Genomic DNA, 17,358 nt, shown 5'->3' with positions numbered 1-17,358 from the left:
AGAAAGACAAGTATCTTCAGTAGAAAGACAAGTATCTTCAAAGGTCCTCAAATCTTAAAATATCACACAGACATTTCAAGAAAACTTTTGATCCTATGTTTAAAGCCTGAACTCCACCTTCTCTAACCAGATGGGAAAATAAATTATATTTCTGCACTGAATTAGTCCCTTCAAAGCCAGTCATGATTAGCTCAGAAACAGCTGAGGGATTTCAGCAGGTCCCATGGCTATAACCCTCCCTTCCCTTCTCTCTCTGGTCTTCTTGAGAAAATCTAGTAAAGCTCCCCCACATTTACCAGATTGGGTTTTGGATTGGTTTTTTTGTTTGGTTTATTTTTTTTCCTGAAGGCTACTGTATAATACTTATCCTCAAATGCTTAATCAATCCTGAGACAGAACAATAGAGTAATTTCACACTGAAAGCTTAAATTGAAATATTATCCCCTTGTGAAAGCCCAGTCTAAAGCATAAACCACTAGCTGGCTGTGCCCAAAAGGCTGTATCACATTTACTCTCATTCACAACTTTTAGACTGTTGCCACTATCTCAATCCTCAAGTAGGGCAGCCACAGATTTGAACAAAAGACCAAGAAAAGGATAATTTTCTTCAACACCTAATAAATTTGACACAATTAAAGGGAAATTTTGTGTTTGTGGACAGGAAATCTTTCACTTCCAGATGCCAAAGCTAAAAGATGAGGCATTGTGCTAACTGCAAAAGTAAAATACTACTCACTATTACTTCCAGGCTAGCTTTGGTAGTAGAACTAAGGTATTGTATCTTCTAGATCCTATTTCCCTGTTTTACTTGGCATATTATATCTTGCTCAATACTCTTCCAAATACACCACCTTCAGAGAATATCAGTAGGATTGGCTGTTTTAAGCAGCTTTGATTCACTGCACATTGGCTGAGCTTCTGAAGGTCTGAAGGGTGGCTGGTTTACTGACATTCAGTTAATACTCTCTGAAAGTGATGGATGTCCTATTTACAGAGTAGCCTATAACTAAGAGCCCGTGTCAGGGACTTCACCAATCTTAGGCAAAAACATATTTGGAAATCCCCCTTTTTCTACCCCAGTTTTTGGCTGTATATGTATGGTACAAGCACACGGCTCCCAGGTCCTGGAGAAGCCACACACCCCTAAACCAGTAATTTTTCAAAGTATACTTCTTCCCCTTTCCCAAGGAAACCACTGGAAGTTTTACCATCTTTCTCCATCCTCACTTTCTAACTACCTGTAGAGAGATCTGTTCCTGGTACGAGGCAGTGTTTTTAGCTCTGTTAAGATCCTGCCAGGATTTTGACTATCCCATCCCATCCCAACCCATCCCATTCCATCCCACCCCATCCCATCCTGTCTCACCCTGTCCTGTCCTGCTCTGTCTCATGCATTTCTTCCACCAGCTCCCTTTTTGATGTGCACAGTTTGCAGTTCACCAGTATGGGAAAGCTTTTCAAGGGAGAAGAAATCACCCATAGCTGTGTTCTTATTTTACTGCTGAAAACGATATTTAATTGCCAGCAATGCATAACTAATGCAGCTATAAAAAACAGCACTGAATTCTGTTTTCCCTCATATATCATTGATAAAGCTGTCAGCTAAAGCTTTTCTTTTTTACTTTGGTCCCTGGAGAGCATGACTGACCTAAAAGGAACTTAGTTGGCTTTTAGAAATACTGGTATGTTTGAAGTCATGATGAAGGACAGATGGAATTAAAATCCCACAGAGCTCTTTTTAGAAAGAGTTTTCTAATGACAGTTGGATTTTGGCCAAGCCATTGTCTCTGTTTCTGAATGTTGACAGCACCAACACTAAGTAAGTACCTATATCTGGTCAGATGACAATCTCAGTCTAAAGAACAAAAGCAAATAAATTGTTCCAGCATCCAAAAAAAAAAAAAAAAGGAAAAACACAGGTTGTTTAGGTAGTTATTACTCCTTTCTAAAAGCAGTTTTTGTGCTTCAATTCAATAAAAAAAGAAAAAAAAATATTAGAAAAAATAAGGCTGCATTAGAAGGAAAGTATTCAGGGAAAAGGGAATGTGCTTAGCAGGTAAACACAAATAATCTCTTCTATAAAGAAATATGTTTCTTCATAGAAATATAAAAACATAATAATAATATAAATTATTAGAAATTATTGGAATATATTATAGAAATATAAAACCCACAAATCTATTCTTGTAAAGAAATGTTATAAGGGAAGATGAGAGTACGTTTTAAATCTCCTTTTTCAACAGTTATTGACAGACATTTGAACACTCCCTTTCCCTCTGCCTTCAGAAGCAAGCAACAAGATTTGGCTTTTGGGTCACTCAACATTAAAATATTTATTTTTATTTTTGGAATCACAAGCATTCTTAATCTCTTCAAATTTGAATGGCTCCTTCTTTGGAGCTATTTTCTCTCCTCTTACCTACCACTGACTGAACTCCTGCTTCCAGTCCTTGTACATTTTTTAGGCCTCCTCTCCTCTCTATGCTTTCTTATTAAACTCACTTGCTGTCAACTCCAATTTCAATTATGCCACATTTTGGTCTTTTTCTTTGAACAATCTTCTCATATTTATTTTCCTTCAATTCGGACTTTTCCCAAAGACTGCATTACAAAAAAAGCAGAAGGTAGGATTAGGAAGTGTTAGGATCTATGCTGCTGCCTCAGAGTTTTTTTGACTCTTTGTCCTCTGCTTGAGCCTTGTGTGTTAATCTTGAAGAGTGTGCTGGTTCCTTGAAATCCTTGAATCCAAACTGAGAGATTCAGGACCACTCTCAGAGTGACTGTGAAACCTCTTTTGTCAGTATACTTGTATAAACTTTATTGTCACAAATCATTTAGATGCTCTGAGTGTTGCAATAGATTTTTCAAAAACCTTTTAACACCTTTGAACCTCCTGGTTTGCTCTTTGGAAGATCAGAATGTTTTTGTAGTTCCATAGAAAGTTTGTAGCCATTTAAAGGTGTGCCCACAATTTTTTTTCCCAACTATGTCAATAAATAGGGGAAAAAAAAATCCTTCACCTAATATCTTGAGAAAAACCAGAACTATGGCACAGTCTGAGCAGCTCCAGTTAACAGTGAACTGAATGGTGCTCCTTGCTGAAGAGTGAACTGGCAAGGCCACAGCAAAGGGGTTTCATCAATGAGTTTATCCTTGTGACACAGTTTAGCTGCTGGAATGGGCATTTCTGCTCTGTCACCAAAATAAATTAACCTCTGGTATAAACGTCATTATTCTTTCATATAATACTGCAAGAGACCTAAACATTCAGAGCTGGATGATGATGTGCCCTTCCAAATAAACTGTTTTACTACACCAGAGAGAGAACTTGACCTCTGGTCAGAGAAGAGGCCCAGGAAAATGTAAAGTGTGAGGACTTCAGATCAATCAATAACTTTCCTTACAACCTGTACTAAATAATTTGATCTCTTTTCCAGTGACTTCAACACCTAAAAAACAAATGGCTAAAGTTTGACATTTAGAACATTTCTTCTTCAACATCGTGCCTGATCAAATGTAGCAAAGGTTCTCAGGTATAAATAAAAAATTAACTTGGAAATTTCTAATAGTAATGAGCAGGAGGCTATTTATCAGGACAAAATAAACATATCTCATGCTGAGCAGAACACAAGTCTACATGTCCCTAACACAGATGGCCAGTGAAGGAATGCTGACAAAACAGAGCTTCCAGATGCATTCATCAGCTGCAAACTAAATGTCAGGTGTTGCCACAAAGCCTACCATCAATGCTTTTCAGACATGGCATCAATGTTATTTTCCAAGAAACAGGTCACATAGACATAAATACAGAGATTTTGTAGGTAAGGACTGTGTTACAAAAAAAGTCTTATCTACAAAGATTAAACTAAGAGAGGAAAGCAACTTGCTCAGGGTCATGCAAGAAAGACAAGCCATATCTGCAAATCAGAATTGAAGCAAATCCAAAACCACTCAGTCCTTACATACAATACTGATTACTCCCTCTGTCCATAAGAAAACACAGCAAGAAGGAAATCAAAATACCAGCAAAAGGATGACGTAAATTAGACCATATTTGCTTATTTAAATATCAGAAACATATTGTGCATAGTAGTCAGCATTCAAAGATACATTAAAAAATAGATATATTCGATTAATAAACAGCATAATTACACCACAGATAGATTCATGCTGCATACTAAATTGAATTCTTTTATTACTTTTTATATATTATATACATTTATTAAGACCTAGGGAAATGGAAAGTTTAAGTAACGCAGACTGCCAAAGAAAGCTTATATCTCTATGACCAAACCCCCCAAAAAGTGTGAAAGAAGTGCTTTTAGAATAAAGATACAAAAACTCCTCCTGTTTCTGGGAAAAATGGAAAATACACAGGAGAGCCTTTTGTGTATTTTTATACCAGGATGTGGAAGTTACATGACTCTACATACCACGCCAGTCTTACATGTTATACAGGAAAAATCTCCCTAATTAGTCTGCCTAATACTCTAAAATTAGAAATAAACTTAAAATCCATTTTTTTACAGAAAACATTTTAAAAAGCGAATGCTGGCAATATAATTTAGAAATTAGCCTACATTTTGCCTCCTTCAACAATGAAAAATTTCCTATATGCTCCTTCCATTTCTTTCAGAAAAAAAAAAAGGAGAAAAAAAGAAAGAAAACAAAATTCTTGGTGCCGGTATGTTCCCACTTCAGTCACTGAAGTCCTGTTTGCTAGTCCTGAGTCTCCTACCTGAGTGCCCACATGCTGCCCTTCAGGAGTGCCCACTCATGACGGGCTCATGAGTACTACTGCAAACACAGGAAGTTTACTCCTGCTAGTGTTGCATCCAAGGCCCAAAAGACTTTCCTTTTTCTATAAAAATCTCAGACCTACTTTTTAAAACACATTTTAAGTGGTTCATAACACCATAAGTCATTTCTACAGATGGCAAGTGGGGTGAGTGGCTAGCAGAAGGATTTTGTGACTAACTAAAAGCAGATCACAGGCATGTCAGCTAAGTTTATGGTCTCGAGATTTGCCGTTCTAAAGGCAGCCTGTGGTTACAATGAGGGGCACTTCAAAAAGGCAGGCTGCATTTCTTGAATCAAGGCATTGACTCATGCTGAAAAAACCTCCTTTCTTAGCTCAGTCTCAGAAGAGATGGCAATGGTGTGATGTTTATGCAAGAAATCCTGCATCTTTGTGATTGGACGGCATGCTTAGAAAGAAAGGCAGGATCAGTAATTACAAAGCTGCCATCAGAACTGGGCTGTGAGAAGACTTTGCCTCACTGAGATCTCAGATCTGACACACAAGTTCTAACATTACATCCACCTCTCCTGCAAGTGCTCCAAAAAGAGAGCTCCAGGTACTACAATGAAGAGAAACAATCTTAAAAATATCAACATTTTCAATGCCATTTTCCAAGCATAAAGATGGGACCATTTAAAAACAGGACAAAACTGGGTCTGTGCCACATACAACTTTGAGATCTTAAGCAGCCTCTCCCAGTTCTATCTCCCTAAGTTTCACCCCAATTATCCTCTGATCCGGCATTGAGAATAAAAAGAGAGGCTGCAAATGTGTCTTTCACTTCTGCATGTGGGCCTTCTATCTATGGCTATCCCATCTGCCTGTGACTGGAGCCTATAATGAAAAATTGTGGAAAAATTCTGCCTACTGCTGCCCTCTATATGAAACTGCAATTTCATCACAAAGCTGAAATTCTAAATTTATGCAGATCATCAAAGATCCTCTGTGAAAGTGTGAAATATGAGAGTTACTGAGGAAATCCTATGGCAAAGGGCAAGGCATTAATTCCTGTCTGTTCTTTAGTCTTGTGTGACTGTACTGCTTTGCATTTTTCTTATATAAAAATGATAGGATGCACCATCCCTATCACACTGAAATAAAGATGTGGATACAACTGCCGGACATCTTGGTCAAATGCACTCAGAAATCCTGCTGAGACTAGACAAATTTTGATGAGTCTGCAGTGTACACAAATGTCATGCAAAACCTTTTGGCAGCACCGATCTTCTCTCTTAATGTTTTCAGTTGAGAACCGGTCATATCCTGTAGCATCCTCCACTCACACATGCACACACTGATAAAGATGAGACATGACATTTGTGCTGGGGACTTCAACTGCAGATGAAAAATTCAATCATTTCTGGCAGGCCTTACCATTCTAGTTTCTCAGAAGACTTGCAGGTGACCCCACTCAACTTCCTTCAGCTCTACTCTAGGAAATAAACTGATCCAATGCTTCCCGCTTTAGCCTGTGATTCTTAAGTGCTTGCAGTGCTGATTTGTGGAGACAGAGCAGTGGTTATTAAAGTTCAAATTAATGTCTCACTTGATTTGCACAACCAAGATGCTCTCTGTATAGATTTTATTTTCTCTTGAAGAAAGCTGACTGGTCTAGATGTCTAGATCACTTTCATTCCCTGTTACCAAGTACACCCTGTGACAAAGCACAATATGGCCATTGGAAAACTCTGCTTGCCTTCTCACTGCATCTCTGTGTTTGTGTGCTACAAAGAAAAAAATAAAATGTTTCTTTCAGTGTAGCATCTCTAATCTCAGATAGTACAATCAGGCTATTGTTGGTAAGGTTTGACTGTGGGCAATTTTTGTTTGCACTTGAGATTATAATTCCAAGCAGATCCTGACTTCCCTGTGCTTTATAATGTTCCAAAAGTCTTCTGTAAAATGCAAACATGAGTGTCTTGTTTCAGTATACTTCTTGAAAGTCCTTCTAGTCCAAACTTCTAGTAGGAACTGATACATTTGTTAAGCACCAAGAAGGGCAGAGATATGAAGAATGGGAAAAAGGAATCAAGTACTGTGCAAGATAAAAGCCTGTATTTAAGAAAGAAACTGAATATACGCGACAAAGGATATAAAGGAAATTCTTAATTGCTCACATGCTAAAGCAGCAACTCCAGGTAACTGAAACCTGAAACCACCCTGTAACTGGTAGGAATTGTGGGAAAGACTTGTGGAAAAGAATTGTGGAAAAGATCAATGACTTTGGAAATCCTGAAATCTTGAATACCCATATGAATGTGTGCACTAATACAATCCCTTACAAGGCAGCGAAGGTTCATAAGGAGTGCTCATCTAGACAATTATAATGAAACACTTGGTAAGCATTCAACTTACTAAAGAACTGTTACAATGGTTAGGCATACATCCTCTGTTATAAGACGTCTGCTGAATGGTGTCTGCAGATGCAGAGAAATAATTTTTATAATTTCTAAAAAGACTGCACCAAACTGCTTTTGTCAGTTTTCCAGGACTGCATGCTATCTCACATTTTCAGAAATAATTTTAATTTGAAAATAAACATCAGATTTTTGGACAGCACAAAATTAAGGGTGTGGCAAGTGAAAAAGGAAGGTAAGCAGATAATAACACCAAATCATTTGGGTGAGGTGAAGTCCTTCATACTAGAAACTTAAGTGGGTTTAGATGAACAAAAGGAGGCAAAAGTATCCTACAACAAATTTGGAAAGGGCATGGAGCCACGTGGACAAGGAACTTACTAGAAATGCCAGTGATACAGCAACAGAACAGTAAAGGAGGAGGAAGAATTCAAACAGAGAGAAGAGGTAGTAGTACTGCTTACTAAATGTAAAATGTAAAGATCACTGTCCAAATACAGTCTGGACAAGGCCAGGGAGGAAAGTTTCTTAGGTGCTGACATGAGACTCAGCAGTCTTTTTAGAGGAGTTTTGGCTAGCTGTGTAAAATGATGAGATCACTGTCCAAATAATTAAATTCTACAGCCTACATTTTCAGGAGATTTTGAGGAACTGAATGAAAGGTATCTCAAAAAGGTCTTTGGTGATGGAAATACCAGAAGTACCGTGATGGAACTATTACACCATCATGGGGTGTAATATTCACCATTCAAAGGATCCACTCACCTTTTACTCCCAAAGGATTTGGTGGGTCTGAATACCCTGGTAGTAATAGCAACTTAATGATTCATTCACACTCTGCTAACCTGAAGGGGATTTAAATGACGCAGGAAAAACAACACAGACAAGATCTTTTTATATCCTTACCTTGTGAGTGGTGACTGTGACAAGTAAACTATACCCAAAATACAAATCATATATCTGTGAAGCACAGACCACACAAAGTTGTGAAATTTAAGAGGTCTTAACCCATTAGGTCATACTGATTTTGAAGTCTGAGTATAATCCAGAAGATTAAAAAAATTCTAAATATAATGAATCTCCTTTTCATTGTTACTTCTAATACCCTAGATGTTGTTGTCACTGTTTGCTGGTTTTGTAACATCTTTGTTTTCTCCTGTCTCTCATCCATGGTTTCCTCCTTACACAACATTCACACAACCACACTCCATTCTCAGTACTACAAGGTGAGAATCCACCGTGAGGTAAGCCACTTGGCAAATCTCATGGTATCTCTCAAGGCATTTCATTACTGCACATTACCACAAAGAAAACGTGCAGCTCTGTGCAACCACAACAGAGTTATCATGATCCTTTGATCTCTTCCTATGAGTCAAAATTAACCAAACCCAGGGCAACCACAGAGCCTTCAAAGTATGTATAAAGATTCACTAGATGCTCAAAAGATTAATAATGCCAACCAGCTACACAAGAAAGAAATAACTGGTCTCTCACCATTCCTGTTCTGCCCACATAGGATGTTTGGTATTGCTACATGATGAGATTTGATGAGGTCAAAAAAGAAAAACTGGTACCATCAAGCTGTTATTCATGTATTCTCATGTCAGATTTATACATCCTTCAGAAAACTTTCTGGGTGAACAGAATTGGTGAGAAAGCAGATGAGGTGGCATTATGGTCAAAACCAGTAGATGACACAAATTTGCTGAAGGAATACTTTCCTTTTATGTAGATTGATCTAATGAAGTTTTTTATTTTTTTTATTCTTGGATAATGACTCAAAAGCATGAGTAAGCAACAAAAATATTTGTTATACGAAACCTATCGCTTGCAAAGATGTACAAAGGACTTTACATGAATTTGAGGGGAATTCTTGATTTCTTTGTGACTGCTAAGAATAAATTTTTAAACATGTGAAGTTATAAGCTAGTAATTAGTAGAATATTCAGTGTCTGGGACAGAAGACAGAAGTTTCACTGTTTCACAGTGGATGAGTAAGGATGCACAAAGGATTGCTCTAATTGATCAGAAAATGACATAGCACAGCAAAGAATAGGAGAAAGATGTTGAGGGAAAGTGAGAAAAGGGCATGACACATGATTGTATCATCAATGACTAAGCCTTGATGTTTCAATGATGTCCATGGTGTTTAAAAGGTAAGTTTTGAGTTATAAACCACAATAGGAAACACTCAGAAAATTCCCTGGCATAGTCTTGATGCTACCAGGTACCACATAATACAAAGAACAATTCCTAGCACAGATACAGAACAAACTAAACCCCATTTACCCAATATGATTGTTGTGTGGCTCATTCAGGAGGAGAAAAAATTCCTAGAAATACCAATAATTTATCCAGTTCTTTTTATTTACTTCCCCACATTACTTATAATTTTTTCCAATCTTAAACCATTTGCTGGTAAATTGATGGCACTTAACCTTCTCATAAATCTACTTACTACATATCCCCCACTCTCATTTTCTGAAGTAACATCACTTAGTCTCTCAATCAATAACCTAGGAGTTATCATTGACTACACCCTCCCTTGTCTTTACTGACAGGTTAGATCTCAATTCTGAACATCATTCCCACATAACATTTCTACAACTTAGGCTTTTCTAGCTACACAGCTAGCTAAAACTCCTCTAAAAAGACTGCTGAGTCTCATGTCAGCACCTGAGAAACTTTCCTCCCTGGCCTTGTCCAGATTGACCTGCTCATATCTGTCCAGCATATTATTGCCAGCATTTTGACTGGTTATCTTCCTTTCAGAACCACTTCTCTGACTTCCCTTCCTTGTCTTTCAAGGCCTTTCATAAACTATCCCAAGCACAGACACCCTTGCTGTCCCTTAACCAGAGGGCTAGGAATCACCAGGCACTCACCATATCCCTCTGAGATCTGAGTAGAGCAAGAACATTGTCCTCAAAAGATGACAGTAGCTCCCTAGAAGATCCACAATTCTCTCTGTGGTTTGGGGCTAAGCTGGGTTCTAGCATTATCTCATGGTGCCAACTTCAGAAACCCTTGCTGGCTTACTTTCTCCCACAGAGAGGAGCTGAGAATACTCAGCAGCCTGTTCCCCCACAGCCCTGGTGACAGGACATAGGCTCAGAATGGACCCCATGCTTCAATAGCTTGAGAAAGTCATGTTGTCTGTTTGCTTCCCCAGAGTAACTTCACTCTCAATATCATAAAGTTGTCAAAATTTCAACCATAGCTGGAGTATCATATAATTGTGCTATCACTACTCATCAGATAAAAAATATTGTTTCTTTGTGGTTCCCTCTGCATATAAGCATCAGCTGTCTTTTATTTCCAATTTCTTCAACTATTTACATATATTTTATCCAATATTTGTGTAGGACTTGGCATAGAAGAGATGGAGGCATTTCCTCAATAATTTAAACACTCGGCTATTGCTGGCTCTTTCACCAGGGTGTCACTCAACCTCCAGAGTATTTTGTCCTGCAGAATTCTGCATGCATCTCTTAGGATTACACTGCATGAAGTGTATGGATACTGCCTCAAGAGAAATGCTCCTACTTAAGTAGAAGGTATTTGCTGTTCTAAAGCAGCATCACTTTGGTTTACACTTTAAATCTTCACAGATGCTTTCAGTTGCTGTCACTTTCCACATCTGTGGAATACAGATGTTACTTTCCTTCTGGTCTAAATCTTCCAAAGCCAGTGTTGTAGCCATTGAAAATACCACAAGCAGCTGGCACAGCTATTTTAAGAGTAGAAACCCTCACCAAGTGCATCTAAACCAGCACCTTCCTCAACCACATGACAGGACGAGCAGATTATCCTGGAAAAAGACAGGAATGTGAGCTGTGAATGCTGATTCCTGGGATTTGTGCAGTTAGGTTGTTGAGCAACTGCATTTCTATCTCGGAGCAGAGGCTGGCAGCAGAGGGCTCCCACCATGTGTCCCACACAAAGGAGTGGCCACATCGCACAGAGACCTCTGGAGCTGCACACTATGCTGTGGAAGCAGATTGAAGGGAAGGACTTAAAATCTACCACATAAAAGTTTTCGTGCCCTCTTGCTCTCTTCAATTTCCCTCTGTTGTCTTCAGCTTTTGTGCTTACCCTGCATCTCAGAGCAGACAGAAGATACTTTGCTTGCAGGCACTCAGCTTTCACATTTGTTTTACAGAGCTTTTGTAACTTCCACAAGCCATTTCAGGAGTAGAAAGCTACATACACATTAAAAAAAAAAAAAAAAATAAAGAAGGAAATGGCTTTTTCCTACTATCCATTACAGCCCGCATGATAATAGCTTTATCCTGCCAACGGCTGAGAATCTCCTGTAAGGAAGTGAGTTCCCTCATTATTTTAATGTAATTTGAGTGCACTCAGTGCCTTGCAAAGGCACTTGACACCTCAAAGGAGCAGATGCTAAATGCTCAGTTCATTAACCATCTGACTGTTACCCTCAACCTTTTTGATAAGAGGGCTTATTTAAAATGTCCCATACTGCTGCTCAAATATTAATAACTCTTCTCCTGAACTTTCTAAAATAATATAAATAACTCACTAAGCATTACTTAGTTATCTCTTGCAAATAACAATGCATGAGACGGACACTCATCTTGAACTTTTTATGTAAATGGTACTCTCTATCTGAGAAACTGGCAGTTTGCTACAACCTATTTGGCAATCAAAAATACTCCACTTAATGCTCACTAAGTAGCTTCACAAAACTGTCGGGCTAGTTCTCCTGAGGTTTTCAAAGCCAAACAGAAATTTTTCACTGCTAGACTCAGCTTTCTTTTTCATGGTAGACAGAAGAAGTACTGAGGGCACACTAATAATGTACTTTCAAAAAATATTTCCTTTTCCATAGAGGAAACAGCTGACACTGAAGATTTCTTTAATTTTTGGTAAGTATTTGGAGACAGTGGTTTATTGGTATACAAAACATCTATAAACACACTACTGCGGTATTCAAGAGGGCAGTAAGAATGAAATAAACTCTAATTTTCTCAAATTAGAAGCAGCCAGACTCTGTTTGCCCTCAACTATACTTCTGCTTGGAAGGCAAGGTACGAAAAATGAGGAAAGTATTTATGTTGTTTAGTCCAGAAAGTACCATGAAGCTTCTTCTCTATGGACTTTTACTTGGATGAGTACGAAAAATAACGACTCGGAAAAGCCACAAAAGGTAATGAGATTCTTTGACATTAATCAATGCACCAATATGTCTATAAACATATGAGGCTGTGGAAATTTACAGGAATTTGAGGACCTTAAAATTTCAATGCATTGACCTACTGCGCCATCTAGCCTTCTCTGGAGGACATTTTCCCCTGGAATCTGTTGTCATGGAACAGTGTGTATCAATCAAGAAGTGGATTTAAATACACTGAGTATGCAGTGGAGTACTTCCATGGGTAAAACACCCTAGTATGACAGTGGTATTTTGCAGTTTGGGCTTCTCATCTCTTATAGCTAAAGAAAAGCTACCCTTTCAGAAAAAGACATGATCTGCAAACCCTATACATAAATAATCAGAAAAAAACCCCATCATACTGCTAAGTGGCACAAGTGCAACTTTGTGTGAGACCCACTCTCTATGCAAACACTCTCTATGTCACCAGAAACGCCACTGGCTGGCAGCAATTATTTTTCTTAGGAAGCAGTGTGAAGAAAACAGAACTTTTTTGTTCTGGTTTTGTCTGGAATTCAGTTAATTTCTTCTCCATAGCTGGTACAATGCTGTATTTTGGATTCAGTATGAGAATCATGTTGATAGCACACTAACATTTTGATTTCTGCCAAAATTTGTCCGAATTCAATGACTCTTTTTTGTGTCTCATACTCTGCCAGTGAACAGGTACATAAAGAAAGCTAGGAGGGAGCACAGCCGGAACAGGTGACGTGAACTGGTCAGAGGGATATTCCACGGCATTGAACACCATCCCCAGTATATAAACTGGGGAATTACCTGGAAGCAGGGCTGATCAGGGTGCAAGAACTGGGTCTGGCATTGCTCAGAAGGGGGTGAGTAACTCGATTGTGCATCAATTGGTTTTGCTTGAATTTTGTTTCTTCCCTTTTTTATGTACTATCATTCATACATTTTACTTTTCAATTTACGTTTCAACTACCAAATTTTCCTTACTTCAACCTACAAACTTTCCTTTTGATTCTCCCTCCCATTCCACCAGGGGTGGAGGGGGGGAGCGTGAGCAGCTGTGTGGTGCTTAGCTGCTGGCTCCGGTTATATCAGCTTCACAGACGAAGTTCTGTCTGCATCAGAGGCTTGCTGATACCACTTTAGGGCAGGAATGACTGCTGTGGGAATGCCCACAATCCCCTGATGCACAGACAACACTTGAGAGCATTCCCATGAGCAGCTCTAATGACATATTCTTTGGGCAGCTCCTTGCCGAGCCTGCCTCCTCCCCACTTGATTGTCATTAACTGGCACTATCAGCCACAGCGCTCCCAACTCCTGCTGCCCCACACTCAGGAATGATTGCTCGGTGCTCTCAACCCACTAATCCAGGATGTGCTTCCAACGCCTCCACAAGCCACGCTTCCTCAGCTAAGTGCACTGCGCAACGCAACGCAACACAACACAACACTGGCCTCACCACAGATTCTTTTACTCAGTCTGGCAGATTGGAAACACTGCACTAACATTCATCAATCACTGACCCTAAGCATCCAAGGCATCAAAGCCTCAATTTTCTCTAAATAATATATAGCCAGCCTTTTATACATTCATTGTGCATTCACACTATACCATCTTCTCTGGTGGATTCATTATTAATTTGTAATTGATTAATTGCCTATTCATTCACTAAATACACAGCCAAGTTTAAGCAAGTAATAACATTATTTATGATGTATAATTTAGGCAATTATAAATCTAGGCATCTCAGCTCACTGAAGATATAGTACATGACATAAATGTACTTAAAATTACAAGATTTCTGCTCTCCAATTTCTGCCCTCCAATTTCTTTAAATTTCACACATTCTAAGCCAGACTCTACATTTTGCGGAAAGGGGAAAAAGATAACTAATTAATTCTCAGGGTGGAAATTTGAATTTCTACTTCTGGAACATCCACATAACACCCAGCTCTTTTTATTTTTCAAAAAAATGCAGTAGGTTTTTCAACCAAGATGTTTCAACAATGTATAAAGAAAAGATCCCAACTGCTGCTGAGGTATCCCGAGTTGCATTTGAGACAGCCTACCTTGTCTTTTGGAGCTTGATTCTACTTTCCACAGACTCTACTGAACAAGACTTTCAGGAACAAGAATGTTGAATACAGCAATTCAAAGCTAATACATGGAAAAAACCAAAAACATTTTTTTTCCATTTGCATTACCAATGGGCTTAAAAAGTCCTCTTCCAATTCATTTTATTGACTACTGAGAACTGACAAACAGGCACATAAAGGTAGCACTCCTATTTCAAGCTGCTACTGTCAGTCATTCATTCAGTTGAAAAACTCAGTTGTTTCTTGCAGGCCCGTTTGTTTTCTTAAACTTCAGTCCAAGTGACTTAGCAGTTTCTAGTAGTCATATTTAATGGACACTCGTTTAGAGCTGTCCCACTGTCTCCAGCACTTGATTAGAAATCCCCCTGCTCATTTTAACTAACCAGCTAAGAAGCCTGAAACCAGCTAGTTGCAGCAGCCCATTCAATTTCAGCCCATTCAACTAATTCAGATTTTTCGATGTGGTCTACAGTAAACATACCTTGAAACTGTGTGTAAAGCAAATAATTGTGCTTAGAATAGCACAATTCTATACTCCCCAATAGTTTTAATTGCGGAAAGTGGAGCATCTATGTAAACAACCATTTTGTTGTAGCAAGCCTCACTTTCTACACTTACCCTGTGGAAAACAGTCCTTTGCCTCAGTCTCAGTTGTAGCCTATCTCGTTTTGTCAGTGGATTGCGGTGTCCCAGAACTCAGGAATGGTTTTAGGCTAGTCCCGTGCCACCAGAGGGATTTTGGAAGACAAGTGTCTTTGTGTCATCTCCTGCCAGCTGTTATCTACAAATGGAATGCTGGATTTGCGTCTGAAAGCACTACTGTTGAAACACTGGTATGATTTTTCCATCAGATACCAGGCAGATCTGTTCTTACAACAGTGTGAGGGCCCATAGAACAACAAAAATCTACAGAGAACCTTATTTTCCTCCTTCTGAATATGTCCAACTCCATTATCCACTCAAAAAAAGCAGTTTTTTCTGGACACTCATATATAATGCGCTGTAAAAATGTCCTGAATAAGTGCTGTCTAATGTAACCATAAGGGTCATCAAGTAGCCCTACTACTGCTATAAATAATATTCTGATCCCATAGAGAGAAATACTGTGCTTTTTTTTTCATCCTAGCAAATTATCTCACAGAAAAAACCCCTACAACTCCAATAACAAGTAGGTATAAACCATATTTGAGCACACAGTGTCAATATAAAAAAGTGGACAACTATTTTGTTCTACCACACCGTGCTGTTTACTCTTCTCTCCTGAAATGTTACACCACACTCTCCATGTTTTATTAGTCCAAGAACGGAATGAATTTTAACCCTAGACTTCGACGGGAACCGAGAATGTTTGCTTTTGATGTCTCTTTCTCTAGACTACCACAAGATAGCAGCAGAGAGCTTCTCCCGAGGAAAGCTGATCTGAAAATAACACTGAATTGTCTCAAGTTTGGGCCCCAGAGAGTGCATGTTTCTGATGAGCCAGGAAACTACACAATTACATATCGAGGCTCTTAGGCAGAAGCTAATTTGCCTTCTGGAATCCTATCTACCTAACCATTAGCCTGAAAGTCTGAATACACTTGGCATTTCTACACTCAAATTCCTTGAGGAACTAGACTTCATGTGTACAGAATCGTTGCAGCGTCAGAAGCATGCAGCCTGCAAAAATGCTTTTGGGGTCAAAAGGTAGGTGTGGGGATTCCCAGGAAGCTCATTCTCAGAGTATGACTATTGTGTGTTGCATGTACTTGTCCTTCACATGAAGATGTTGAGGCCCACTCTTAAAATGCGAAGGCACGCAGTCCCTTTATAATAGCCTACTGACCAGACTGCTCAAGCTGAAAGTAAAGAGAAGGACTCAATTCCATCCTCAGTTGGAAGAAGTTCAAATACATGCTTAGAATGACCCCAAGGAATGACTGAAGGCAGAGATTTAACAGTAGTGTAAATGGATACAGCCGCTGCCCTCCATTTAAAGCTGTCAACTCTTCAGAAAGACACAGAGGCACGTGGCCTGGAGAGACTGACTATTTGTGCCTCATCCAGTCCAGTGGGACAGAATAGTTCTGTGACATGATTAGGCTGCAATTTATCTACTCAAAGGAGAACCTAGGACTTTTAAAGATTCTTGGAAGGTGCTGTTCTTTAAACCACAAACAATCTCAGTGGTAAATAAGTGCCTAAATGATGTAAGTTATTATCTGTTAGTAATGAATCTATTATCTTGCACTGCTGAACCCAACTGCATTTCTAACCACACTACAAAATTTTAACAGCTTTAGTTTCCAAGTAAGTTAGGCAGGGAAAAAGATTAGGGACTGCTGTTAAATTGACGTACATAAATTTGGCTTATATGACATTGTGGATGAAGGACTACAGACAAAAAATATTACAGTGAATTTTTTTTAAAGTTTTTGAGCTGGGTTTAAGTATTTCAGCATAACAAAGCTACAGACCATCCACTTGACATTTGGGGGAAAATAAAACATAGAGGTTCCACAGAATCAGTGAACTTCATGTTTCTCAGTGTTCACCGCAAAACCGGGCTTTGTGAAAAAAAGCAGACCTGACATAATTTAGCACAATATAAACCATGTATATAGATAAAAAGACACTTGAAGTTACTTTTTAATTCTAATGTTGTTACTTCCTACATTTCACTGCTTTTTCATCTAAATAGCAATCTTTTACAATAGGGATTGTTGGGCAATTATTATTTAAAGACAAGTAACTGATGATTTCTTCTTCATTAACCCCATAACTTATTTATGCTACTGTGATTTTAATTCTTTAGAAGAAACCTACACTTGTTACTTATTAGTTAAGATCATATCAGATAATACAAATATAACACCTGCACCCTCTCTTGTCAGGAACTACAATTATTACTTGATCAAAGAGGTATGCCTGGAGGAGAGACTGTTGCTGCAACCACACAAGTTTGTGTACAACAAACTG

Source organism: Ammospiza caudacuta, chromosome Z (genome assembly GCF_027887145.1).
Source record: "Ammospiza caudacuta isolate bAmmCau1 chromosome Z, bAmmCau1.pri, whole genome shotgun sequence".
In the NCBI taxonomy this organism is placed as follows: Eukaryota; Metazoa; Chordata; class Aves; order Passeriformes; family Passerellidae; genus Ammospiza; species Ammospiza caudacuta.
This window is presented reverse-complemented; position numbering follows the sequence as displayed.